This window comes from Camelus ferus, chromosome 14, assembly GCF_009834535.1.
Source record: "Camelus ferus isolate YT-003-E chromosome 14, BCGSAC_Cfer_1.0, whole genome shotgun sequence".
Taxonomy (NCBI): Eukaryota; Metazoa; Chordata; class Mammalia; order Artiodactyla; family Camelidae; genus Camelus; species Camelus ferus.
The window spans coordinates 28,268,418-28,296,057 of NC_045709.1; the positions used below are offsets into that span (position 1 = coordinate 28,268,418).

A 27,640-nucleotide genomic window follows, 5' to 3' on the forward strand; every position below is an offset into this window, starting at 1 on the left:
TGTAACTGGAGGTTTTTACCCTTTGACCAACATCTCTTTATTCCAGAACCACACCCCACCCCCAGCTCCTGGCAAACACCAATCTGTTCTCTGTATCTGTAAGTCCGTTTTTGTTTTGTTTCTGCTTAGATTCCACATGTAAGTGGGGTCATACAGCATTTGTCTTTCTTTGTCAGACCTATTTCACTTAGTATAATGCTGTCAAGTTTCATCCATGTTTTCTCAAATGGCAGGATTTCCTTCTTTTTTGTGTCTGAATATTATTCCATTGTGTGTGTGTGTATATATGTATATATATAAGTGTGTATATACATATATATATATGTGACAATTTCTTTACACGTTCACCTGTTGATGGACAATTAAGTTGTTTCCATGTCTTGGCTATTGTGAATAATGCTGCAGTTAACATTGGGGTGAAGATACTTCTACAAAATAGTGATTTTAATTCCTTTGGATAAATACTCAGAAGTGGGTTTGCTGGATTCCTTGGTAGTTCTGTTTTTAATTTTTTGAGAAGCCTTTATACTGTCTTCCGTAATGACTGCACCAGTTTATATTCACCAACAGTGCCCCAGGGTTCCCACCCACCAGCACCGGCTATCTCTTGTCTTTTTGATAACAGTCATTCTAACAGGTGTGAGGTGATACCTCATTGTGGTTTTGATTTTGCATTTCCCTGATGCCGTTGAGTACTATTTCGGTACCTGTTAGTCATTCGTATGTCTTTTTTCTTTTTGCTATTGAGTTGTTCCAACAACAAGCACAACAATTGTAAATTCAGGGGAAAAATGTATGTTTTGTATATAGAGAACAAAGTAATAAAAGTACATTTTATGTAAAATAAAAAAAAATAATTTTCTTTTAAATTTTATGAGTATAACTTGTTTTCCAAAGGACTTAAGACAATGAATAATGCTTGAAATTTTATAGCAGAGGGTGTCCAACTTTAAGCATGAAAAGGAAAAGACATACTGAAATGTTAGTGTCTGCTTAATAAGTAAAAAGAAGTTACGAGGTTTTAAGAGAAAGGAGAAGGAGAGTAAGAGAAGGAATTCAAAAAGCAGCTTTTGAAAGGCTTAATTAAATCATCCAGGTGTGGAGAGATCTCAGATAATGGATAAAAATGTCAATGTAAATGGTCTAAAAGGTGGAATAGGAAAGAACTAGCCTTTGGCATTTCTGTGGCTATGAATGGTTTGGCTGAGAGGAGGTGTGAGAAGGGAAGACCATTTCAAGGGAAGGGAGTGGAGGAGGGGCCTTCACCTTTCTCATTATAAGCAGAAGGTCACATGGAGAAACATCTGTGTTTGAAAGCCACTAGATCTGACTTTTGGAAACAATAGCAACATACCTGTCAATCAGAGACTGTGAAGTATCTGACCCGTAACTGTATATTCCCTCAGTGAAATATGGAAGGAAACATTACTTAAAGCTATGATGCTATTCAACATGTAGTAGTGAAGGTGGTGTTAGAGATGGACTTTCTGGTTTTGAGAAAACATTGGAAGGTTGAAATAGCCCAAGAGGAAATCATGAGCTCAGATATTTGAGTTAATTCTGTAACAATGCAGATGTTCATCCTCAGTTAGATCAATATGACAAGATGATGGAATATAAAGCAGAAATGAAGGAAGGTCTGTCTGTGAGATTTATGCATGAAAAAGTGTAGAGCAATGAAAATATTGCATCTCTCTGCAGTAATTCAGCCAAAATATTTTGAATATGAAATGAGATTTGTGTAAATCTTATTGACTTAATAAAGATAGAAGCAGCAGAATTTGATGGCACATTGACTGTAGAGAAAATAAAATTGGAAACAATTATTTAGTACTACTTTTTTAGTGAAAATAATTGGTACTGGAAAAATGTGAGAGTTTGTGGCTTAAAGTACCAGTTTAGGAGGTGATAGTTGGCTAGTAAGAGCTGAAGCTGTTGAGAGCCATTGGCTGTTTAGAAAGAATCCCTGAGAAGCTGGATGCTGGCCAGAGTCCATGCTGATCTTGGAGAATGAGAGGTAGGGAAGGAAGAGGCTTCAGCAAGGGACCTGGAAAGATTTTAGAGTTTATAATCTGTACTGAAAACCTGTGCTTAGACCTTGGAGAACTGGGGAGTCCACTCCTCCACTGAAATGTCCCATTCCTGTCTCTGCCCCGGCCTGAAATCTGCCTTCATCAAAGGTCCACCCATCGATTCTGGTCTGACTTCAAGAGTCACACCAATTCCAATTCCTTTTCTACATTCAGATCTTTAAAATGTGAATTCAGCAGTCATACCCCTCTTTCCATATTCAGTCCAGCAGCTCCAATATCCCCAGTTCCTTTAACCAGTCCTCACATGGTATCACTTAAACTTCCCACTCTCCTAATTCTCCTCCTCTGGGCACACTCTAATGATGTTCCTTCTTAAAATGTGGTACCCAGATTTAAACATGATGCTCTAAATACATTCCACACACCAAGGAATAGAGGGAGACTCATGTTTCCTTTGCTCTGAATCCTGTATTTCTGTTTATGCAGCCCAGGTTTGCAGGGAAGCTGAGTCTCTTGTCTTCGCTCCTGTTAAATAGGCAGTTACCTTATAAGCCGGCTGTTTTTAACAAGTTTTTAAAAATTTTTCCAAGTCTCCTTTATCTTGGGGTACGAAGTCAATTCTTTAAAACATAACATGTGCAATTTAAATCTATCTTATTCAAATTTATTTTTTAATTCAGCAGCAAATAAATCAGCATATACTTTGAACAAAACAAAAAGTAAGCACAATGTCACATTACAGAGTCATAGGAAGCTAATTTCTAGGAATTTATAGTAAAAATCTGTTGACCAAATTTTAAAAACACATACATTACATAAAATCTATATAATATGTTTAGGGCTTTTTGAAGTGTATTTTCTCCAGTTTCTTTAATATATCTCTTTTGCTTCCTTTCCTATAATTTGCATAGAATGCAAGTTCTGGCCTTGAAAAGGCATCAGGGGCTGCATCTCCCTTTCTTTGCAGCCCCGCCCCATAGAGCGAGAGCACTTAGCGGCAGACTGGCTGTCACCTACTAGCAGAGTGTCAGGGGGAATTTTAAATTGTCTCTCAACCTTAGTTTCCTTGCCTGTAAAATGGGGACAATAACAATGTCATCCTCACAAGGATGCTGTGACAGTCATGCCAGATACCTCATGTGAAGTCTTAGACAAATTGCCAGATACAGGAAGGGCATCAGTAAATACTAGCAATTTTAATTGGGCCACCACTGAATCTGAATAATTCAGCTCTTCTATCAAAGCACATTTCAAGGATGTGTGTACATTTTTGTCTGTCCTAAAATCTGTCATGTCCTTAAGGGAATTGTTCCTTGCTCAACTTGATGGTTCCTGGCACACAGTAGGCACTCAGTAAGTGCCTGTGAAATTAATGTTATAAGTGGATCAATCATTGAAGATATGATGCAGTCTGACAGCTCAAGAGTCACACTGGGCTGCTGTTCAGTGATGGTGCTCATGACAGTACGATGCTGGTGCAACCCCAGACCTGTTCCTTACGTGCTAATGGTAGCACTGGAGCCTTACCATGTGCCAGAGCTGTTTATGTCCGCTTTCCCATTTCCCTGTGGGGAAGGTTCAATCATTTGCCTCTTTTTACAGATGAGGAAACTGAGGAACTGAGATGGTAAGACTCTTACCAAGTCACTCAGCTGGAGTGATGGAGGAGGGGTCGGAATCCAGCCCAGCTGGCTCCCAGCCAAGACAGCCTATCACTGTCCTCTGTTGCTTCCCACACTGCTGAATTGTTCCAGTTCAGTCTTTGTCACGATAATGATTGAAAGCAAAAGCCTTCGCCCCAGGTTTGGGTTCGGTTTGGGTCGGTTTGTACATTTGTTTTGTGCTCTCCTGACTGCCTTCAGAAGCCGAAGCTGATGGGCCTGGGCACTTTCTTCTTCCCTCTGGCTGCTGATGTCAGTCAGGCCCACAGTTGGCACGTGAGACAGCGCTGGTCGACTGTCACTGTAGGGCAGCTTTCCTGTGTGCCTGTCCCGTTGAGCAGTTACAGGCCAGGTGCATAACAGCCAACCTGCCATGACAGCCTAGCTCGGTCATTTCCTAACTAATCTCAGAGGGGCTATTCAGCCTCCCCCCGAGTTAGGTCCTTTATCTTTGAAAAGGTGGACCTGATACTTTTCTATATTTTGTAATGAGTAAGTGAAATAACATGTGAGAGCACCTAAAATATTGTCTAGCGTAGGGTGTAACTGTGTTTCTCATCCAAATGAAATTGATAATCCAATGGGAGACATAGGAATTTATTTTATATCAGTAACTACAGCGTGATGGTCTCTGAGTTACAGTGTACTAGACATATTATACAATATAGAGGTATTAGGGAGGGAAGGTCCCTCCTGCCTCTGAAAAGAGGCAGGAAGGTCCATAAAAATGGGATTTCTGGCTGACCCTTGAAGAAAATTTTCAGCTTCTTCAGAGTATGGGTAATTTCGTAGTGATCTGTTCCCATAGACTCCATGACAGCAGAGAGAAGGATGGTTTTTCCAACATTCCACCCCCACTGTCTAACAGCAGACCTTATATACAGTAGGAATTTAACAGATATCTGTGGAATGAATAAGTAAGCAACAGAGTGTGTAACAACCACATGATACACTGCGTGTTAGGTCAGAAGTGCTTTTAACTCCATTTCACTGATGAAAAATTTAGACCTAGAGTGGTGGTAAGTTCATCTGATCAGGAAAAGAGAAAGGAACATAGACTTTCTGACTGTAAAGATCTGTGATTGTATTTTCTGAAGGGTTTTGTCTTCTTAATTTAGAAAGAAATGCCAGAGTAAAATCCAGTGTCCAAATTTCTTTTGGAATCCAGCGGTGGTTGCGCAGGGACTCCATTTTCCTAGCTGATTTTAAAGTCCATTGGATCTGTTGAAAGCCCCCTAATAAAGAGCTGCTGCTACAATGTGCAAACTGTTCAGCAAGATGTATGATATCACATCCAAAACTGGAGCTCTGTAACACATGTGTGCACAGAAACATAAACACACACATTAAAATGGACTCAGAATTACTGCTACTTTAATGAGCCATTTCAAATACATGGGAAATGTCAGGAGAAATGCATAAAGTGACTACTCTTCTTGCATTCATTAAGGGGTAAATATTCTAGCTCAGAATCTGTAGCAGGGTAGACCCTCAATTAATAGTTAATAGAAGTGTAACAGGCTGACTCAGTTAATCAAACAATTAATTTAATAATGAGCTCTTTAAAATACTTGAAATTGATTATTTAAGTGGAAAAAACCACCTTTTTAGCAGGATTGAAAACATAAAATGACATTGACTACCTTGTTGATCTTAAATTCATACAAAATAGTGATACTGTAATTTTAAAATAAGGAGATCAAAGCTTACAACACATTTTAAATTAAATACAAGAGGAATGTCTTTCAGGATAATTTTTTGCTTTTTTTTTTTTTGTTTTAGAAATTTTATTGAGAAATGGAAGGATATAATTAGAAAAAACAAAAAAAAAATCAATCCCTTGATATTATTTTATAAAATTCTTATTTTGTTCACCCCATGGCAAATTAGGTTAATTTGGTCACAAGGTTAATCTATTAATAACTTCAAGGCATATCTATATAATAGCTTTAAACAAAGACATTAGTCTGTATTCAGCATTATTTTTAAGTTAGGTTATTCTATGAGTATGATTTAAAACCCTGAACTATGATTTATTGTATGTATCAAGATAGTTTCACATTTTCTAGTGCTATCTTTGTTACAGCTCATGTTTCTGATAGGAAAATTGAAAATAATTCATCAAAGTAGAATATGACCAAGCTGGAATATGTCAAAATGTGCATAAAATATGGATCACAAGTCAAATAGCTTCTACAGACACATGGCCAATATACTGTTTACCTTATTAAGAACCAGTACTTTCATTTTATCCTTTGATGAAATTGAGCTCTTTAAAAGCAAGAACTGTGAATTATTCATCCTAAATTACTTCTACTTAGCAAAAAAACTACATTTTAAATACTCATTTAATGCTCATTAGATAAAGCAAATATAAGATGTAAAGGAACATTTTAATAAAAATGTAATAGATAATAAAGATAAACCCTGAAATGTTCTATTCCATAAAATTTAAGTATTATTTTTTTAACTGAGAACCATCACAAATCAAATGGAAGAGATTTTCTATCTAATTTTAAAAAATCATAATTTAAAAGGTGTGTTCCATAGAACACTGCTTTCAGAGTTTGTAACAAGTGTTTTCATCACATAGGAACCCAAGCTCTCACTGGTTTTACTATAATAGGCTCATATGCAGGGTCATGACTCAAGAGGAGGTATAATTACTGTGTGTCCCATGAGAATGTCAACATAGAATTTTTTTTTCATTGAATATATTTTAGGAAAAGCTACTGCAAATGATTCTGCAAATTTCAGATTAGTTTATTCTTTGCTGATGTATTTTCTACATTGTTAATAACATTTTTTTTCACATAACATTTCCTATAACTCCTCAAAGGGCTCTCTGAACTTGTTTAAGATTGAATTTATCTCAGACAATGGAGACATACTGACTATATTGTTTAAAATGCCAGGATAGGATTTCTTTTTTTCACATCAAGTTTATAAACTCTCCACAATGCGTAAGTGTGTCAGCCAAATGGTCCACCTACCTCAATATTCTTTTATATTTACTACACACACACATATATATATAATTATATATATAACATAAAATATGTATATCTCTTTAAAGAAAATAGCTATTATGTATGTGTGTGTATATATATTTACATTTTTATATATAATGGCATTCAATTTATTTGATAAGCATTAAATGTTATATGTTAATTATCATCATAGTTATGGACCTTTTAAAATCTATGTTTAATTGCAAAACATTTAAAAAATCAAAATCCAAGTACTTACGTACTAATAAAAAAACTTTATGTAAAAATATCATCTCAAACCAATCTGGAGATTTGAGATTTGGAAACAGCCAGAAAGTAAAATTAAAAAGGTTGAGTTAATTTTATGGTTAGATTTTTTTGAACTTTAATCACTACCATAATGCAGATCTAAACTGCAACATAAAATATTACATGTATTGTAAGTACATTTTCAAACGACATTGTTTTATGCCCCCTTGAAAAAAATACTCTTCAAATGATTTTATTTAAGGTGCTAAATTCAAATTCCCTAATTCCTCAGAAGGAAGAAGGCAAATAATTGCAAGGACTGATAAAGGTCAAAGAAAATTTAGTCCAGAACCAAGAATGCAACAAAAGAATTGCCAGAAGCAAAGAAGACACAGTGAAAAAGGAAGTCAGCCCGGGGGTGGGGTGGGGGGGGGGCGAAGGGTGGGAAGGGATAGACGGGATTTCAAAATTGTAGAATAGATAAACAAGATTATACTGTATAGCACAGGGAAATACACACAAAATCTTACAGCTCACAGAGCTCACCGAGAAAAAAATGTGACAATGAATATATATATGTTTATGTATAACTGAAAAATTGTGCTGAACACTGGAATTTGACACAACATTGTAAAATGATTATAAATCAATAAAAAATGTTTAAAAAAAAAAAAAAAGAAAAAGGAAGCCAGCAAGTTCTTTAAAAGGGGAAGAGAAAAATGAAAGTTTAGGTCATTAAAGATTTAACTGACTAGTCAAAGTCAGAGAGAACAAAGCCATCAAATGAACTTTTACAACGGCCCCGTGGAGATATTACCCCAGCCATTAACATATCTTCCTCATTACACTAGGCAACTCTCAGACAGGCTGTTGGTAAACCCTGTACTTTTGAGAAACATAATTGGATAATGGCTTGAAAGTGATTAGAAGGATCATTGGATAAGACAATCTGTATTACTTACTTGTAAAACCATAGAACTCTGAAATCTGTCAGAAGTTAGAGCCCAATGATAGATACTTAGGGAGAATATTTTTCCTTAAGAGGTAGAGCTCTTCCTAAAGAACAAACGAGAGTTACCATCCTGTGAATCTGTGGAGACTTACTATGCATAAGTTATATTGAGTAATGCTCTCCCATTGAAAACTTGGCGTTGAAAGCCTATGTCACATATAAAGTTGACCTGGACCCTTCATCAGTATTCACAATACAAGACTAAGTGGATTATGAGACCTGCACAGCTGCTTCTGAGTTGTAGGCAGCTCCCAACAACAGAAATGATCACAAGTGTCTTACTGTTGTTGGAGATTATCAAAAGTATAGAAAAGCTAAAGCAGAGTTGGAAGTTTGAGATATTAGGGGGGTATGCGTTGGTGACATTTTCCACGTAGTGACCATAGGCTACTGCAGTTAGGCTTGGAGGAGGGACTTGAGCCGTGTCTACACACAGCCGTTGATCTAATGGGTGACTGGCTAGTTTAATTAAGGTTAGTGAACAGTTCTTAAGGTTAAACATTATATTTATTTCTAAATTCCAAAGACTTTTCTATATCTGCCAGTCAGTTACTGTTGTTTATCAATTTTATTGGTAGTATGGATTTTGAAATTTTATACTCCTACTTTCAAAAAAAGATTTTATTTCATTTTCTTCTACTTGTCTATTTGGTGTTAAAGATGGAGGAAAGTATATTCAGGGAATGATTCAAACTGTTCATCCTCGTGCTTAATAAATGTTTCTGGAGATCTCAGTAGAAAAAAATAAATCTCAGTAATTTTGTTCACATCCTAAATGTCTTTGAAACTACCAGATAATATTAATTTATTGTGCCCCTTCACATTAGTATATTTCCATAGACAATCCCTAGTCCTGAAAACGAGTCCCAGTTACAGGTATGTACGTTTATTTTTACTTTGTAGAAGAAAAGCCAAGAATCACCGTAATAAAATAACTTGCCGCAAGTGTACAGTATTTAGCCTGTCAGGACCATAATTTTAGAAACAAACTATTTATTGAACTCCATTTATTGCATGCTTACTATAGGCCATATACTGTTCAAAGCACTGTAGATGTAATGTCTAACTTAATTCTGAAAAGAATCTTATAGGGTATGTATCATTGACCCAATTTTCAGTTATGAAAACTGAGGCTCAGATAAATGAGATGTGCCTTCAGGTCCATCTGTCCCCCACCTGCTCTTCTCTCTGTGGATCAGGTCCCCGGGAGTATTTGCTGGACGACGGCCCAGCGATGGTTCCTAGGAGTCCTGGCTTTCTCATGTCTCTCTCCTGAATACATGTCTGCCCACTCTTTAAGCTTATTCCTTCTTGCACAGAAACGTAAAAACACTCTGTAAAGATTTAGCACTGCCACAAAGTACATACGAAAGCAGGATGTGATTATCATATGTAAACAGAGAAAGCTTCTGTCTTAAATGGCATTGTGGGACTGTTCATCCTCACACACATGCACACACACACGTGTAATGTATGTGATTTACATGAAATGACCTTTAGCCGCGCGCATGCAGCTCTTACACTGTGATGTGAGAGTACGTGATACAGCTGATAACATTCTCCCTAACCGTACGCTGCTGATGCAGTTCTAGGATACTTTTCAGAAGGAACACAACTGTCCCCTAATTGATATATGATACGTGACATCCTAGAATATTCTGATGTGAACCATGAGACCAAATCTTGACAGTTTTTATAGAACATGTTAGGACAATGGAATAACATATAATAAGCAGTCATTACTGCAGAACAGTGATTCGGGGCTCAAGTCCGCCTCTGCTGCCTGTTTACGCCTGGATGTACAGCAGGGGGAGGGAATCTTGGGCCCTTCGTTTCTTCTGGCCCTGGGGACGAGTCACAGGAAGTGACAGCCATTTATACATCTTGTCACAAAGCACACTCTTACTTTAGAAAAGCTACCCTAGGAGGCCGTGTGCTGTGGATTTCTGGCTTGTTAATATTTTTCTCTGTTTCTGCATACATGTGACATTTATTTTCTTAGTATGTGAGGGACGCACATCACAGGGTGGTCCTCTGTCACTTTCCACGTGTGACTCTCTGTTTATGCATATTTCCTCTTCTGTTGCATTTTCCCTCTAACTCTTTTACTCCTGTGTCCTCCTGCCCCCACCATTTCTAATTCTTTCTGTTGTCGGTTGCCTGCTTCTTTTATTGATAACATAAAATAAAATTATATAAAGAAACCCCTCTGAGTTGCTTTTGGACTCTTTCTGTAATATGAAAATCAAAATGAATTTGTTTTTACTTCTGCAGCTTTTTGGATCAGATGCCATTAAAACAAAGAATGGGACATGAGTCCACATTCTCTGCCTTTCCATGGGCTGTTTTAAAGCCAATAGATGAAATAAATATATGATACCTTTTAAAAGTCTTGTTACATTCACTTTATTGTAGTGAAATTTGTCTTGTGTTTTAGACTGAACCAGCACTCTGAGTGTTGCCTTAGCACGAAGGTATCAGTATGTTCACAGTATGAGAGGAAATTTTTCTTATGTTTTACATATACAGATATAAAATCTCTCATAGGTTGACAACAATTAACAAATACTCTGTTTGACACTTCAACCAGCAGCTTAATTCTGTACTGAGTATACATGTCATTAACCCAGACAGTATTTGAGCCAGCAGATTCACTACAGATTTTAATACGTATTTCTCCTGTCCTTATTACTGCTAATAGGCCTATGTTTTGATGTGTTTTGTAGTATAATTTCACTGGAAAGAAAATTAATTTCTAGTGACCTAGTCATACATTTTCTTTGTCTGATTTTCACTTGACTTAAAAAGGAAATGTTTTGGTGAGCTCATTGTTATCTATGACTTACTCTTTTGCAAAAGCAAAATTTCTAACACATCTGCTAAGCCATTGTTTGCCTCAGGTTGCTGTCTCACATGAAAGATGTCTGTTTTTTTGACTTCATCACTGGGGATGATACAGATTCATCTTAGTAACACTGCCCCCAGTGAGAGCTACTGAGGTTCTCAGGTGGCCATTAGCCACAGCGCCCTCGTGCTGAAAGGGGGCGGGGACTGTACAGAAGCTTATGAGAGCTGCTCCTGTGTCTGCAGCTTCAGCCGCCTCCTAACTCAACGTGAAGAACAGTCATCAAGCGTGAACAGTGGTAGCCCTGAAGGAGCTGTTATACTTGATCTTTCTGTTCTTTATGCTTTCTGTTTTTTTTTAAATTTTTAAATGAGCAAAGAAAGAAACCCAGCTAAAATATAGCTATTTTTATAAAAGAGAGTAATGTGACCTACATAGAGGAATTTAAAACAGCTAGTTGATTAGACCCTAAAGGAATGTGATTTGTCATAGACATAGTATGTTCCACAAATATTTATAAAGGTTTAATAATAGCTATTCTCTAAATATTTCATTCCTTTTAAAATCATGCAAATCTAGGTAATATTTATTAATTTAAATATTTATTAATTTAATAGGCTTAAATAAACTAAGATGATATTTCAGGACCATTCAGTGAGAATGGGTTTTATAAATGATGCAAGCATGCAAGCAAGGTATCTGTTTTCATTTATTATGAATGTAAAGCATGAATGGACAAAAATTATATTTACTAAGTGATATCATGAGAAACCATTTATTTTTTAAATCTGTCCTCATTTTTTAAACCTATCCTCATTTTAAAATATATTTTTAAACAGTGTTCCTGTGTGTTACACTAGACATACACATACACATTTACCTACGTACACATAACTGGAACTAAACGGATAAATATTATGTAAGTGGGCTTGCAAGTTTGTGTGCTAAGCTCTAATAGCTAATCAAGATAAGATGACACTTGGTTATGCCATTGCTTCTATAACCAAACTATATTATCCTATCCACATTAACGTGATACTGAGCCTTGGAATTTTGTTGTTAGGTAAATATTTTAAGGAGAAATTTAGAAACCCCATTGGACTGGATTCACTCAGAACAGATTCTGATGATACCCAGCTCTTCGGAAATGGGTATTTATGGTTTGTTAAACATTTGCAGTGCAGTGAAAATCTTTAAATTGCAATTAACACAACAAAGCTGAAAAATGAAGAAAGTTATGAGATTTTAGTCTCGCCCCTTGTGCATGTGATGGTGGGGATTTCTCTAGTATTCTAATCCTAGAAACCTATTTTCTTCTCATTCAGTGATAACTCTCATTCAGAGAAATGGCAGATATGTCTACTAGATATCTCTTTCATTGGGTGAGGAGCAGCTCTTGTTTGAGAGAGCGCTTATTAAGAATACAGTAATTTGCACTGACTTGAAGTGCAGGGACTGGATGTCCTCTGTGCATAAGCTACTCCCAAGTTGTAAGATAAACCGCTTTATAATCTGTCTTGGTTCTTTCAGTCTAATGGCTGGAAAACTGTAATGAAACATAGCTCTCCAAAGGGCTTGACTTCAGATCACATAGTTGACCTCAGCAAAGAGAGTATTTTGAAACTGTAAACTTCATTAAAGTGTGTCCCAGTACATCACTGGGTATTTTGCACTGTTCCCACTGATTTCACTGATCTTGGTCATCTGATGAATATTTTTGTGATAGAAGAAACTTCTCAGCGTTAGCTATTATGCTTTACATGTTTGACAACACTGAATGGCCATTTTGACATAGTCACAATGATTTTTAGGGATTGGTTTTAAGAAGTCAAATGTACTTGGTTTTCTGTTTCTTGATTATTTAGAACTTATTTTTATATTTTTGGGGGGGAGAGAGGTAATTAGGTTTATTTAATTATTTTTTTAATGGCGGTATTGGGGATTGAACCCAGGAACTTGTCATGCTAAGTACACACTCTGCCACTGAGCTACGCCCTCCCCCTCGATTTTTTTTTTTTACATTACTGTCACCTAGATGAGACGAAAGTCCCTTCATTAGAATATTTTACCAGGTATTGATGTTTAATTCTCTCGATCGATCTCTCTATGGTAGATGACAGATGGATAGATGGATAGATAGATAGAGATATGAATGTGGATATAGATGTAGACATATTTATAGACTTTATATAAATAACAAGGCTTGGCCTTGGTGGTGTAGTATCATGCCATCTAGTTCCTTTCCTAACATGCCCAGGTTTCATAATATTTCTACCATAGCTGAAGGAAGTGAGAAATAACACAGAGTGGTCGCCACAGTGGGGAAACTTCCTAGATGTTATGGTAACTCAAAGTAGTTGCCTAGCAGAATTTCCCAGAGCTCATGGAACAGAAGGTTTTGAAGAACAAGCTAAGAAGATCAAATTGCTATGATTGTTACACTATTTAAATGTATGGTACAAAGCAGGAGGAAGAAAACTTTGGGTAACACACTTAGGATAGGGTGCCAGTTGGGTGCCAGCTTTTGATCAAGGAAGTAGACCTTTTGGCCCATGATTGGGAAACTCATCCAAATGGCTGGATATCTGGGAGTCCTGTCTTTATATAACTGAATAATATTGATGTGTTAATTCAGTGACCCAAAATAGTAAATATTTCACTTGTACAATATGTATATTTCTGCATATTTCCCTATAACTACAAGTATACAAGTCAATGACAGAAATCATTATAATTTTTCTAGTAATATCAATTTCCTGCCTTTTTATTAATGTTGTTTATTTAAGACAAGTAAAAACAGGCCTCAGGGCTTTAAGAAATATTTTTGAAGGAAACTTAAAATGGAAGCAATCCTATCTGCTATTTATCTCCCCAGTGAACTGGGAAGGCCTGCTTTTTATTTTTTGCTTTTTTTAATTTCAGTATGGAATTCTTCAGTATAGATCCCAGATGTTCTGAAAGTCCATAATCTGAGAACCAGTGATTTAGTCTGAAGAAAACAATATCAGGACAACTAAATAACTATTTCAAGGCTATAAATGGACATTATATGGAGGATGACATCTAGTGATACTTAATTTACCAGAGTCGCTATTTTTATCCATTGAGATCTGATTAGTGACTAATTCTTAGGGGAGGAGGAGGAGGTTTAAGAACACTTTAAATGGACATTCTCTTATTTGTGCGATTTTTCTCATTTTTTCATTTCTGCTGTATTATATTTAGATTTTACAACATGTATGAAATGGTTTCATATAATTTGGTGGACGCCAGAAAAAATGATGACTTCATTTTTCTCTCTTTAAGCTAAAACTTGAGGCCTATTAGAAGGGAAAAAAAGTATCAAAACAGATGTGCTCATTGTTATTCTTTGCAGCGTCCACGAAGACGGGCAACCAGAGGCTGGAAAATCTGTAATTATTTTTCTTGTCTCAATTCCCTCTCTAAAAGCCTCATAATGGTTTCTCATTGCCCCTCATATATAAAGAAAACTCCTTAAGAAAATTGACTTCCTTTTTTAAAATAACTTTTAAAATTGCATTAAAAAACCCATAACATAAAATTTACCTCAGCCGTTTTTAAGTGTACAGTTCTGTAGCATCAAGTATATTCATATCGTTGTGCAGCAGATCTCCAGACCATCTTCAGATGTTCCTTGCCAAGCTGAAACTCTGTACCCATTAGACAACAACTCCTTATTGCTCCTGTCCAGCCACTGACAGCCACTATTCCGTAAGACTTTCTTGACCCGACTCCTTCCTCTGCTGTCTGATTTTTCCTAACTCATCTCAAAACCTGCTTTACAGGCACACACAGACTCTTTACATTCCCCATCCAAACTCTCATTTCTGGATTTTTGTTCGTGTTCTTTCCATTGATTGGGACACTCTTCCCCCATCCCTTGTGTGGTTAACTTCTGACTCAGTTTTCACATACAGACTTAAAAGGCTCTCCTAGACTGGTGATGTACACCTAACTCTGTGATCTTATATGCACCTTGTATTTCCAACTATCGCAATAAATAGCTTTAAAATTTCTTTTTGACAGAACATGAGCCCTTTGAAACTAAATGTTAGCGATATAAATAAGAACATCCAGTCTTTCCCATCATTTTATTCCCGGCACCATAGCACACACTAAATACTTTCTGACTGAATAAATGGGTTAGTGCTCAAAATGCCTAAATTTAAATTTTATTTTGTTACCTACTGGTTGTATGCCCTTGGGAACATAAAGATAATTACAGTGACAACAACAATAACAATAATTACAGCAATAATGATAGTGGTAGCAAGCTGCGGTCTCTGACAGTTCAAAGCACGTATTGTGTCCTAGACGTTTTTTAGCCCTTACTTACATTAACTCGTTAAATCTTCATAATAACTCTATGCAGTAGGTACTATGGTTATACCCATTGTCAGATGAGGAAAGAGAACAGGGATGTTAAGTGACTCATCTAAGGTCACACGGCTCAAAAGGACAGAACTGTTCCTGGAATTACACATTTTGAATCTGAAGTCATGTTCAGAAATATTATTGCTTAAAGCATTGGGGCCCCATTTCCTTATATAGTAAGGGTTATTATAACCATTTCAAATATGGGTGATGAGCGTTAAATCTTCTAATCTATGAAAGCTGCTTAGTACAATGCCTGGTATGTAGTGAAAATTTAATAAATGACAGCATCTTCTGTCATAATATGTGTAGAGTGCCTTGCTCAGTGCTTATAATGATGGAGGCTTTCAGTAAATGTGAGCCCCTTTCTTCCCTCTCTTCCTCCTTAATTAGAGCAAGTCAGAGGCAACTACTAGTGCAGAGAATTAGGTCAGGAGCGTATTGCAGTGGCTACCAAGAAAATGAGTTATAATTGGAACGAACTGTAGAAGAATAGCACAAATTTAAGAAGAAGACAGCATCCTGTAACTGAGTGCTAATACTTTCCTGGGATTGTGATAAAAATGTCTGGCATTTAGATAATGTTTGTAACTTTGAAAGCATGTTCACATTTTTCATATCATTTTTACTCCATAGCTGACCTTGAGAGAAAGGATAGGATATCACAATTCCCATTTTATAAAGTGATTCGCTGAAGATAAGAATAGTTAGGTTACAAAGGGGAACTAGTGATTGCATTTCTAGAATACTTGTTCTGTAAAAATATAATTCATCATCAAAACAGGACGTTTTGAGAGTAGAAGGAGAAACTTAACAACTGAGTAAGCAGGTGCAGCTGGCACTGCCCAGGGCCGGTCAGGAGGCGCCCTTACTGCTGCTCATAGTCTTCCTTATCTCGTTCACTTTTTCTTTTCTCTCCCAAGCATCACATTGACTGAAATATTCCTCTTCCTTGAACTCCAGAGAAGGATTTCTTTCTTCTCCTCAGGCTTCCATAGTCCCATTTGTTATGCACATGTATAGGTGTGAAAATCAAATGTATCTAGTTGAAAAAAATGAGAAATCTACCTTGACGCAGTGACTATATATACATGCCTGTGTGTATAAATATCTGCACTGTATGTGAGACAAAGACCGACAGGCTGGCATACTTGATACGGCTCGCTTCTGAGACTGAGCTGCCTAAATCATGTATTGGTTTCCCATGGCTGCCGTAACAGAGCACCACAGACTGGATGGCTCAAAACAACAGAAATGCCTTGTCTCACAGTTCTGGGGGCTTCAGGACCAAAATCAGGCTTGACTCTTTATGAGGACTCTGAGGGACAGTCCATTCAGTCTCTCTCCTAGCTTCTAGTAGCCCCGCGTGTCCCCTGCCTTACAGACACATCACTCCAGTTCTCCTCCTCACTCGTCTCCACGTGGCACCGTCCCCGTGGGTCTGTGTCTGTATGTGCCCGTCTTCTGCAGTCATACTGGATGAGGGGCCCACTCTGCTCCAGTGTGACCTCATCTTGACATTGCATTTATAATGACCCTCTTTCCAATTGAGGTCGTATTCTGAAATACTAGGGGTTAGAGATTCAACATTCTGTTGGAAGGAGGACACAATTCAATGCATAAAGAACAGCACCAACAGCCGCGCCCAGTCACACTGCACCAGGGTGTGCTGCTGTTGCCGTCTGCGGAGACCTCTCTTTTCCATTAATTTGTGTTTTAGGAAAGAAGGAAAATATAAGAGTTAATTGTGTCTGCTGAAGATAGAACCTCTTAGTGACCCTCCCTCTTCACCGAGTGGAAGATGGTTATAGGATTCGATTATATAGACAGGAATTATAAGCAGAGTTACAACAAAATGAATATCTTGCTTAAATTATTTCCTCCACTTGCTGTGTTTAAAAGATGTGAAAATTACTTTCATTTTTAAGTTTACAAAATTTTACTAGCATGTTATTGATAATTTTATGTTGATTATATTCATTTCATATTTCTATTTTAGTCATGCATAGTTGTGGTTAGAATGCAAAATAACTTGGCATGTTGGAATTATAGATTATTGCTAGATAGACATTTCACACTCTAGAAAACATGACAAAGAAGTAATTATTGTAATTTGCTCTTGTTTCACATGAACTAAACAGCGTAGTAGTATCAGGATGGACTTTTCATTCTCAGCAGAAGACACATGGAGGGAAAAACCAATAGGCCTGAGCAGAAGCATTCTGGAAAGAATGACAGGTCCTCTGGGAAGACATCAATAGGTCTAAGCAATTAAGTCCCAAAGAGGCGGGCGAGGTAGATACCATTTGAAGGTAGCTAATTGAGGCTCCAAACAGAGACTGGCTAGAGATGCTGAGCAGGGAGGGTGGAGAAAATAAGGCAGAGTGTCGGCTGCTGGATTCTGTGAGCGTTGAAGGGCTGGGAGTAGCACCTTGCCGGGCAAGCACCAGCTAAACCAGGCAGTCCTCCTAGAATAGTTAAAAAAATGGGTCTGGACTCATGAGAACTGGATTCACGCGCAAGAATCAGAGACATGCATGGATCCATTCCCTCTACCAGTTTCTCTCAAGATGAGGGGGTTTCCTTAAAAGACAGCTGCAGGTGGCTTTCCCAGCCTTGTAGTCTACCATCTCTTCTTAAGCCACTGACTCCTCAACATAAGAAGATAGTCTATTATAAAACCCACAAGCCCCTTTCATATCTTTGCTCAGAAACCTCCTCAGTTCCCCACCAGGCAACTGACATCATTTGTAAAGGTCATCCTCATCCTCTCTCGGACTCAATACTTTAGTGTGGCTTTGATGAGTCTTGCAACTTAAAGGTAGGTTTTTGGATTTTGTTCTTTTGAAATCTGTATTGAGACCCCAAATAAAACAATTACACACCTAACCTTTCTTCCCATTATGCATAAGAATTTATTTTAAACATGCATTTTGGGAAAACCAAAAGTATGGCAAGTATAACATGCTTTTTATTGACTCAGCAAATGAGTTGCAATAAGATAATGAGTGTGCTGAACTGTTTGATAGCTTTGATGGTTTGAAATTAATGAATAGGGTGGTGTCAATAAAGCAATGGAAAAACTGTATTCTGGGAAATATTCAGTTTTGTCAGCATAAAACATTAATAGTTTATTAATAGTTGCATAGGGAGGGAAAACATAGATAAGCAGGATATTTGAAATCAAAATCCAGTTGGAGCTCTTTTGCTCTTTTTAACCCATTTCTATCACATGTTCTGCTTGTATTGGCTCAGTAACATTAAGAGAGTGGCTGCAGCTTGGTGTTGCTCCCCTCCTGTCATTTTTGCAGGCTGGTGTTGGGGAGATGCTACTCTCAGTTGGATATATAAATGAAATTACCGAATACAGAGATAGTTGACTTATCTCCCTGGTGAGTCCCTAAACAATTGATAGTAGAAAATGATTTACCACCATTCATAAGGTTCAAAAAAGAGATTATCCAAGAGCTAGTAACACTGAGGATGATATATTACAAAACTCAAGATGATTTTACAGAATTTTTCAAACTGACTCCTTTGAGCATACAGTTTGAAAAAAAAAAACCCTCAAAACAGTTAAGTGCTGATTTGACAGATGCTTTATTTTACCAATCATGCAATAAAACTCCTAAAAGGCCATCTTAAGGTCTTAGGCCTATCCATCAGTGACAAAACCAATAATTTAATCAATTACATAAGGGAAAATATCTGTGTATATGTGTGTGTGTACACGGAAACATACATTCACCTAGTTTTCCAAATAACTGAAAGAGATACCTTGGGAATAATGATATGTACAGCTCTTTATGTGTGTAATGACTCTTCGAAGTTTTGGAGACAAAATTTGAGAGACAACGACAAAATTCAAAGTTTTTTAGAGTTAAGGGCTGCATTTTGCAGACCTCTAGCTTACTAGCGTCTGTTGAATGAACAGAACTAAGGCCGACTTGCTAACTGGAGTGTGAAGCTGTGTATAACGTGCCTCTTCACCTTCCCAAGTCAAGCCTCTGTTACCGTTACGTCCACCCTCTCCACAAATCTTACCCCTCTCCCTCTGCAGTGACATTCCTGGAAGGCCTTCCTTCCTCACCACTAACACAGAGACCTTCACGTTATCAGCCAGGCCTGGTAGCTTTTTCCCTCCCTCCCTGTGTTTACCTCTCACTGCTCCCCTCCGCACACACTGCCCCCCCCCCACCCGGCCTTGCTCCTTGCGTAAACGTGTGGACCGCGTCTCCAATCTGCCCGAACCTTGAAGATGGCGAGGCTTTTGTGTTAACATGAGTCTTTAGTTTGGAATCACATCTGCATATAAATTTCTTCTGTTACAAAGTACCTCTCAATGAATATTTATAGTGAAAGATAACTGGAAATTAGAGCACATATCAATTTATAGCCTTTAGTACGAACTTATTAAATGAAACTTATGACAATAGTGCATCAAAGAATTCATGAGACTGTGAAGATTTGTGTGACAAATGTATCTAATGTCACTACAACAAAATCAGACCTTAAACCTTTGTATGTGACCAGTTAACTTCATAATGCACTGAGTCGTCTGTCCTTGTTTATTGTCTGAAAGAGAAAGTGCGGATCTTGTTTCTGAGGTTAATTGTTGCTTTCACTGCTCGCACACCCTCTTTTCTTGCACTCATGACATACCTGTGAAAATGGATATTCGTGGTGTATGGACACAGGGAGCAAGACAAATGGTGACTAATCCCTGGAGGTGTTTAATATAGTTAAACGCGCATGTTAAGTAAGAGACAAACATTTTTAAGTGACCGTTGTAAGGTCACAGAAGTGTGTCAGGCCTGCCTAGACTAACATTTACTTTATTTTTTTGTTACATGTGGAGCCTTCATCCTGATTTATGTATTCATGGTTTACGCGTTATCTGTATTAATGCTTTATATGTATTGACATTAAACTAATTTAATATTTAGTCATGAATGATTCTAATAGGAGTCCTCATGCTACACCTTTGCTCCTCGAAGGGCAGTCTGTGGACCAGCAACATTGTCATCACCTGGGGGTTTTGTCAAAAATGCAGAATTCAGGTGCTGCTCTCAATTACTTAAGTCAAAGTTGAACTTTAACAAGAACCCCTGCCCTAATGCTTCTGTGCGTATTGCGGTTTGAGGGCTGTTCTACATCTCCATGAAATGTACTCTTTGTAGATGTGAATTAGTATTTGGTTTTTAAACATTGCCATTGTTTTGGGGTTGTTAGAGCACCTATAAAAATAATTTAATATTTTTCATTAAGAAGTCTAACTTCTACCTGGCAGATGGAGATTTTACTCTGGAGTCACACAGATGAAATATTACAAAGAAACATTAAACTCAATATCTTTTGTAACCCAAAAGGCAAGATTTCATTAGATACTCTGTGTAAAACAGGCCTAAATGTATATCCCTGAAAGTATGTTCTTTCTCATTAGTGACCCTTTTGTCCTTAGTTGTCATGTCTATATTTTATGTAGAAATCCATTAAGACTGTCATAGAATTGTATATAAATAAAACTTTTGAACAAATGAATTTGCTGGATCTGATTTCCATTGCTCCTTTGGAAAAGGGCTCCTGGTGGCACTGCTGAAGGTTTTATGTTCTGAGACAAGTGCTACCAGCCAAAACTTTGGGGCCAATTCTAAGTCTGCTGTAGACTGTAACTTTTCCCTGAGTGTGTACATATGTGTGCAAACACGTGAAATCAAGCACATTTAGAATCAATTGTGAGCAGCTCTCAGTTTTATCTATCAACCTAAGTTCACTATAGGAGCTGTGGCAGCTAGAGAGATAAGTAGAGAACAATTCTTGTCTTCTGGGCATTTATGATCTAGTGTGCAAAGTAAATTGAACAGCAGTGGTTCCCCTGTGAAATGTAACAAGAGGGCTCCTGATTACTTTTGAGGGGGCAATCAAAGAGACATTTTTTGTTAAACTAGTATTTAATTGAACCTTGAAAGATATGTGGCATTTCAACAGGTAGAAAGAAAGCAAGAACATTTTAATTGGAAGCAACTGTGTGAACGAAGACTAGAAAGCCAAAAATGATGAGGCATGGAAAGGAAATAGTTCCATGAGGAAAATGGTGGAGCCTGGAAAGAGTAATGGCAGGGAAGAGATGGTCTGAAGCTAGAACCTGAGCATGTCAGAGGCTACGCTAAACACTCTGCATTTTATTTAGAAAGTGAGGGAGGGCCATAGGCAAGACTGTGTGTGGAGGGTCATGTGATCTGGCAACACACACACAACATGTTTTTGTTATTTTTAAAGGGCTTTTTGTTTCTTTTTGGTTTGGAAATTTGATTTACTCAGGAAATTATTTAAAAAGTTGTATTCCTTGAGTGTTAGCTTCTATATGGTAATAACTATGGGAAATTTTCTATAGCCTCAGGGTTTTCACAAGTAACTAGATTACCTTGTTTTTGTTATAACGCCAAAATGTACAATGCATTTATATTTTGCCTTTACATTTTATCTCAATTTATTGACAATTTTAGAGCTGAAATTTGAAATTATATTTAACAATGACCAGGGGAGACACACAGGGTTAATGCTACATATCAATTTACCAGAAGACGTTAACTTCTTGATGAAAAAAATCCTAGAATAAAATGAACAAATTTTGAAAATACCAAAAATTGAAGAAGGAAAAGTCTGCTTACCACCATTCTATTGTATTTACATCTTCTCACCTTTCTAATAGCTTAGGTATATAAAGATATTCTTATAAATATTGGTAGGCTGAAAATACTCATGTGAATTTAGAAGACAAATGTGAACAGACATGTCTTTAAAATCGTTAACTGCAAAATCATGTAGTCTTAGAATGAAGACATCACTGAAAACCATCTTCTTCAACTTTTATATGAAGGACAAAAGTCTTTATGCCCTTTCTGTTTTCCATTCGGGCTTTTTAAGGATTCATTTATTGACAGTTTTCTTCAGTGAACATTTAAAGAGAGCTTCTGGGAATCTGTTTTCTCAAGTTGATTGGAAATGAGAAAAAACTGTCCAGTGGTCTACTTACTTATCCATCCTTGACCCCCAAACTAGGAAATTGGGAACATATTCTTTCCCTCTGCTTAGAACTTCTATATTTTTCTAAGCTAAACACACTCAAATTCTTTGGATGTTTTATGCATGGTGTATTATGTGTGTGTATGTATAAATTTCTCAGTACCCTGATATCTCTTTTTTGGATTACCTTCCAGGAGAGGAACAGTAAATGCAAATTAGTTAAAAAAAACCTTTTCAAATAATTGCATTAAAAATCACTATCATGTATCTAATTTCAGCATTACTACATAAATAAAAATATAAATGTCACTTAAAAAGTAGGCAGAAAATAATCCTGGAATAAAACAGCCCCCATCTGATAATAAATTCCATCATACATAGCCAAACTACGCACAATGTGGTCCTTTTATTTTTTTTCAATTTTTTTGTGGATTAGAGAAAATCTCTTTATGGTCAGCAGAACAAAATTTTGAAAGCAGTCTTCTCTGTAACCTACATTTTGTCAATATCTCTTTATTTTTTTATTTTTATTTATTTATTTATTTATTTTTGTCAATATCTCTTTTTAAAATGTCACATCAGAATGAACACAGCACTCTCACACGTCGTCTCCTCCTGTTTGGACACGCTCCCTGGGAAAGTGCAGCCAAACACTGCACTAGATATTTTTCTCGGCATTATCGTTCTGTTTGCTCATGTTACGCTCACAGGAAACTCTCAGTTCTGCTGCTGCACATTTTTATTTGTGCAGTTAACTTTTTGAACCTAAAGGCAGCACTTTATATTTATCTTTGTTCGTCTATATCTTGTTGGTTTTGGCAGAGTATTGCATTCTGTTGAGAACTTGAAGAATAATGGTGATGTAGGTCTAAAAAGTTTCTTTTTAAAATGTTTTATTTAGATATAACTGACATATAACATTATATTAGTTTCATTATGCTGTACATACAAATATTTGTTTATATTGCAAAATGGCCAACATGATAAGTCTAGTTAACCTCCATCACCATACATAGTTACAAAAATTTGTTTTTTTGTGTAATAGAATCTTTTAAGATCTACTCTCTTAGCAACTTTAAAATGTACATTGAAGTATTATTAACTATAGTCACTGTGCTATACATTACATCCCCTTGACTTATTTATCTTATAGCTGGAAGTTTGAGTTTTTAACCACCTTCACCTTTTATAAAGTTTGTGTTCAGTGCTTTCAGGCTGTCAAAAACCTTTAACAGGAAAATTGTACAAAATTTTTGCAGGATGTGTTCTGTGTATCATTAGTATGCTGTATTTCTTTTGCCTTGACATAAATAAAAAAATGAATCACTTTTATGTACTTGAAACAATTCTACCAGGTTGAAGTTTTGGGGCAAAAACAGCCTTGTATTTCTTCATCATCTGCTCAACATTTTTAATGAATTTTTAAAATAAAACATATATGTAAGATATACAACATGGTGACTTGATATACATATATATAGTGAAATGATTACTAGCCAAGCTAGTTAACACATTACCTCTTCACGTCGTTGCCATTTTGTGTGTGTAGTGAGTACACCTGAAATGTGTTCTCTTAACAGATTTCCAGTTTTCAGTACAATGTTACTAAGTAGAGTCCTCATGCCTGCGCTTTAGACATCTGGACTTGCTCATCCTACGTGACTGCAAATTTCTACCCTTTGAGCAACATCTCCTCATTCTCCTTCTCCACCCCAGCCCCTGGTAACCACCATTCTACTCACGGCGTCTATGAGTTGGACCTTGTTTTTTAATCCCACCGATAAGTGAGATCAGACTGTATTTGTCTTTCTCTGTCTGACTTATTTCGTTTAGCATAATACCCTCCAGGTTCATCCATGCTGTTGCAAATGGCAGGATTTTCTTCTTTCTCATGGATGAATATATATATTCACACATCTTCTTTATCCATTCACATCTTACATCTCATATCTTCTTTATCCATCCTTCTGCTGACCGACACTTAGGTTATTTCCTCTCTTGGTTATTGTAATAATGCTGCAGTGAACAGGGGGTGCAGATTTCTCTTTGGGATACTGATTTCCTTTGAATATATGTCCAGAAGTGAGATTGCTGGATCAAATTGTAGTTCTAGTTTTAGTTGTTTGAGGAATCCTCATACTGTTTTCTGCAATGGCTGTACCAGTTTATATTCCCACCAACAGTGCACCAGAGTTCCCATTTCTCCACATCCTCACGAGCACTTGCTATCTCTTGTCTTTTTGAAAATAGCCATTCTGACAAGTGTGAGGTGATAGATAATTTCACTGTAGTTTTGATTTGCATTTCCCTGAGGATGTTGAACACTTTTTCATGTACCTGTTGGCCACTTGTATGTTTTCTTTGGAAAAATGTCTACTTAGGTCTTTTGCCCATTCCCCGCCAGCCAGCACCCCCATGGCATGTGGTGTTTGGGGCAGCGTTACTGGGAGGCTGGGGAGCCCTGGCCTACCCGCTCTCTGCTGCCTCTCGCTCCCTGACGCCGCTCATTCCTCATCCTTTGCCCATTTTTCAGTTTGGATGATTTGTTTTCTTGCTGTTGAGTTCCTTATATATTTTGGATATTAACTCCATATCAAATGTATGGTTTGCAAATATTTCCCCCTTTCTCTAGGTTGTTTCTTAACTCTGTTGATTGTTTTCCTTTGCTGTGCAGAGCTTTTTGTTTAATGCAGTACCATTTGTCTATTTTTGCTTTGTTGCCTGTACTTTTAGGGTCTTATCCAAAAAATCATTGCCTAGACCAATATGAAAACACTCCCCCTATGTTTTCTTTTAATAGTTTAATGGTTTCAGGTCTCACAGTTAGGTCTCCAACTCATTTTGAGTTGATTTTTGTATATGGAGTGAAATAAGGGTCCAGTTTCATGCTTCTGCATGTGGAAGACCAGTTTCTCCAACACCATTTATTGAAGAAACTGTCCTTTTCTCATTGTGTGTTCTTGGCACCTTTGTTGAAGGTCAGTCACTATAAATATGTGAGCTTTTGAAGTTTTGGCAAACACTGCTCTGTACTTCTTCGTCTGCTCAACATCTTCAAGAAATGGCTGCATTGTTTGTGTCATGATCAAATACATTATTTAAATTAAAACAGCAACAAGAAAAAGAGATTTATTATTTTGCTGCCAAGAAATTCAATAACTAATTTGGGGTTTGAAGAACCAAAGGCTGAAATTCATTGGTAATCTCAGAAATTCTGAATGGAGTGAAGCTGTATTGTGAAATGAATGAAAGAACCTATAAGCATAAGCCAGTTAAAAATAAGAAAAATGGCTATAAACACAGAAAATTAATGACTTGAAAAAGTTAGGAATGTGCCAAGATACTAGGAAGGGCCTTTGGAAAAGAGGAACAAAACCTAAAGCGAAGGGCAGACAGCCAAAGAGAGACCCAGGGCCAGGCTGAGCCGTATAGAAGAAAGCAATTTTGTTCTTTTGCTGACTTTATTTAAAAGGTATTGAGTGGACCATGAATAAATTGTTAAGTCTGTAATCTCCTTGGAAGTGTTTAGAACATAACCGAGTTACTTAAAAAGCAACTCTAAGCCTCATAAAAATCTGTTTTCATCTTATTAACGCAAAATGCTTATGTTATGGCAAAGGCTAAATGTTGGCTAATGCAATGGTGGGAGACAATTGGAAAAGTAATAGATTGCCAATCTTTTGTAGAAAAAAGGAAAAAGATACTGTTATGTGATGTATGTAATAGAAATAGCATTGGATAGGTAGTCAAAATATCTGACATGCCATTAATTACAAAATTTAATTCATTTAATATTTTTTTCATTGCCTATTAGATGAGTGATTGAGTTTTTTTACGTATATTAGTGTTTTGAAAAAAATTGACATTTGATAACATGTTAAATGTGATAAACTTTGCAAAATTCAAAATCTGTATTTTATTATATGCAAAAATTCTAAGTGCTTTTATTACATAAATTATATTCTATAATTATAAATTATAGATGTAAATAAATATATTTATATTATATATAAGTATATGTAGTATATGTGTATATTAGCCTTATATTCAATAATAAAGCTTTGATTAAGTTCAGGTTTCCTTGAAGTCTGTTTTGGGGTAGGCAACCACTTACAGAGTATGTATCTATGAATTTCTGCATTATATTCCTCATTGTCATTTAGCACTTGAGATAAGTATTTTACCCGTAGTGTCTTAACATGGCTAGAAATTGTACATATTCAATACCATTCAATAGGTGATATGTGCAGTAGGAAAGTCTACTGGAATTAATTAGGTCTGTTTTAAAGAATAATTATTTATTTTAGTTCAGTAAACTGTGCATGTATGAGATGAGTTTACCTAACTTTGTAATTGACAGATGAATAGATATTTTTAAAGCAAAATAGTCTAGCAAGTTATTTCTTTGTGCTTAATCCAAAGACCAGTTGTTTGGCACCATAAAGCTATTATTTTTTTAATTTAAATCATGTTCTCCAACTCTTTACAAAACAAAGATATTCTTCACGGTCAGTTTCCCGTTAATTTTAACTTGGAAGAAGTCTTCCACAGGCATCCAAATGCAACTTCTCTTTCACGTCTACCTTGGGCAAAGCAACATGAAATATTATTGGAGTATACTCTGCTGTTTGGCTATGAGCCTTACCATAATTTACCCACTCCAGAAAGGTTAAGGCATGCCATCCAGCTGAAACCCCCTAAGCCTACAAAATAGATTATCTTATGGTAATGTGGCTTTTCCTTTCTAACTGTGCTTTACTCTGGAGGAAATGAAGTTGCCACTTTGGAATGCTTAATAGCACCAGCATTGTAGCTCTCAGAGATTAATCAGTTTCTGCTCTGTTTTATCACTCAGTCAAGAGGCTTCCAAATTAAGGTTGGCACCTGTTGGCCTTTGACCTATGCCCTGCAGGATGTAGTCTTTACAGGAGGCTTTCTGTCTGGGAATTTTCTTTGAGGAGGGTTAGTTCCTGCCTTACAGAACAGATTAAAAAAATCAGTTACTTCAAATTTAAGGCCTCTTAGGTTTCTGAATAAAAAAATTCTTAAAGAAGTTTACTTTCTAATTTCTAATATTTTATTTTATGATATTTTCGGAGAAAGGACTTCCATGTTAACATTTGAGAAAATGTCATTTAGGATCTATGATTCTCTCCTAAAATTGTCAACCAAGTCAGTACAGCATAATTATTATTTTAGTGGAAAGCTGTATTACCTAAAAGTGTTGTTACCTGTTACTGTAACATCACTACTTGTGTATTTATTTTGTTTGTTGCTTTTATTTTTTCTTTTTTTCTTGTTAAAGAAATCTCATATATTGTGGTGGCTAATGATTTCCCCCAAATAATAACTTTTATTTCTTTTTTCCTCTTTTTTCTTTCCTTTCTTTTCCTGTAAATTTAGGAATTCATATTATCCAGTTTCATTTT

General features: G+C 36.6%; 1 protein-coding gene and 1 long non-coding RNA gene across 2 annotated transcripts in view; both read left to right on the forward strand.

Moving 5' to 3' along the window:
* Positions 1-27,209, forward strand: LOC116668638. The gene is made up of 4 exons (XR_004325869.1): positions 1-11; positions 3,788-3,791; positions 9,874-9,883; positions 26,725-27,209. It is a non-coding gene; the product is annotated as an uncharacterized LOC116668638 (long non-coding RNA).
* FAM155A (family with sequence similarity 155 member A) overlaps positions 1-27,640 on the forward strand; it is a 536,157-nt gene that overhangs the window by 69,346 nt on the left and 439,171 nt on the right. The gene's annotated exons all lie outside the window — the stretch shown is intronic.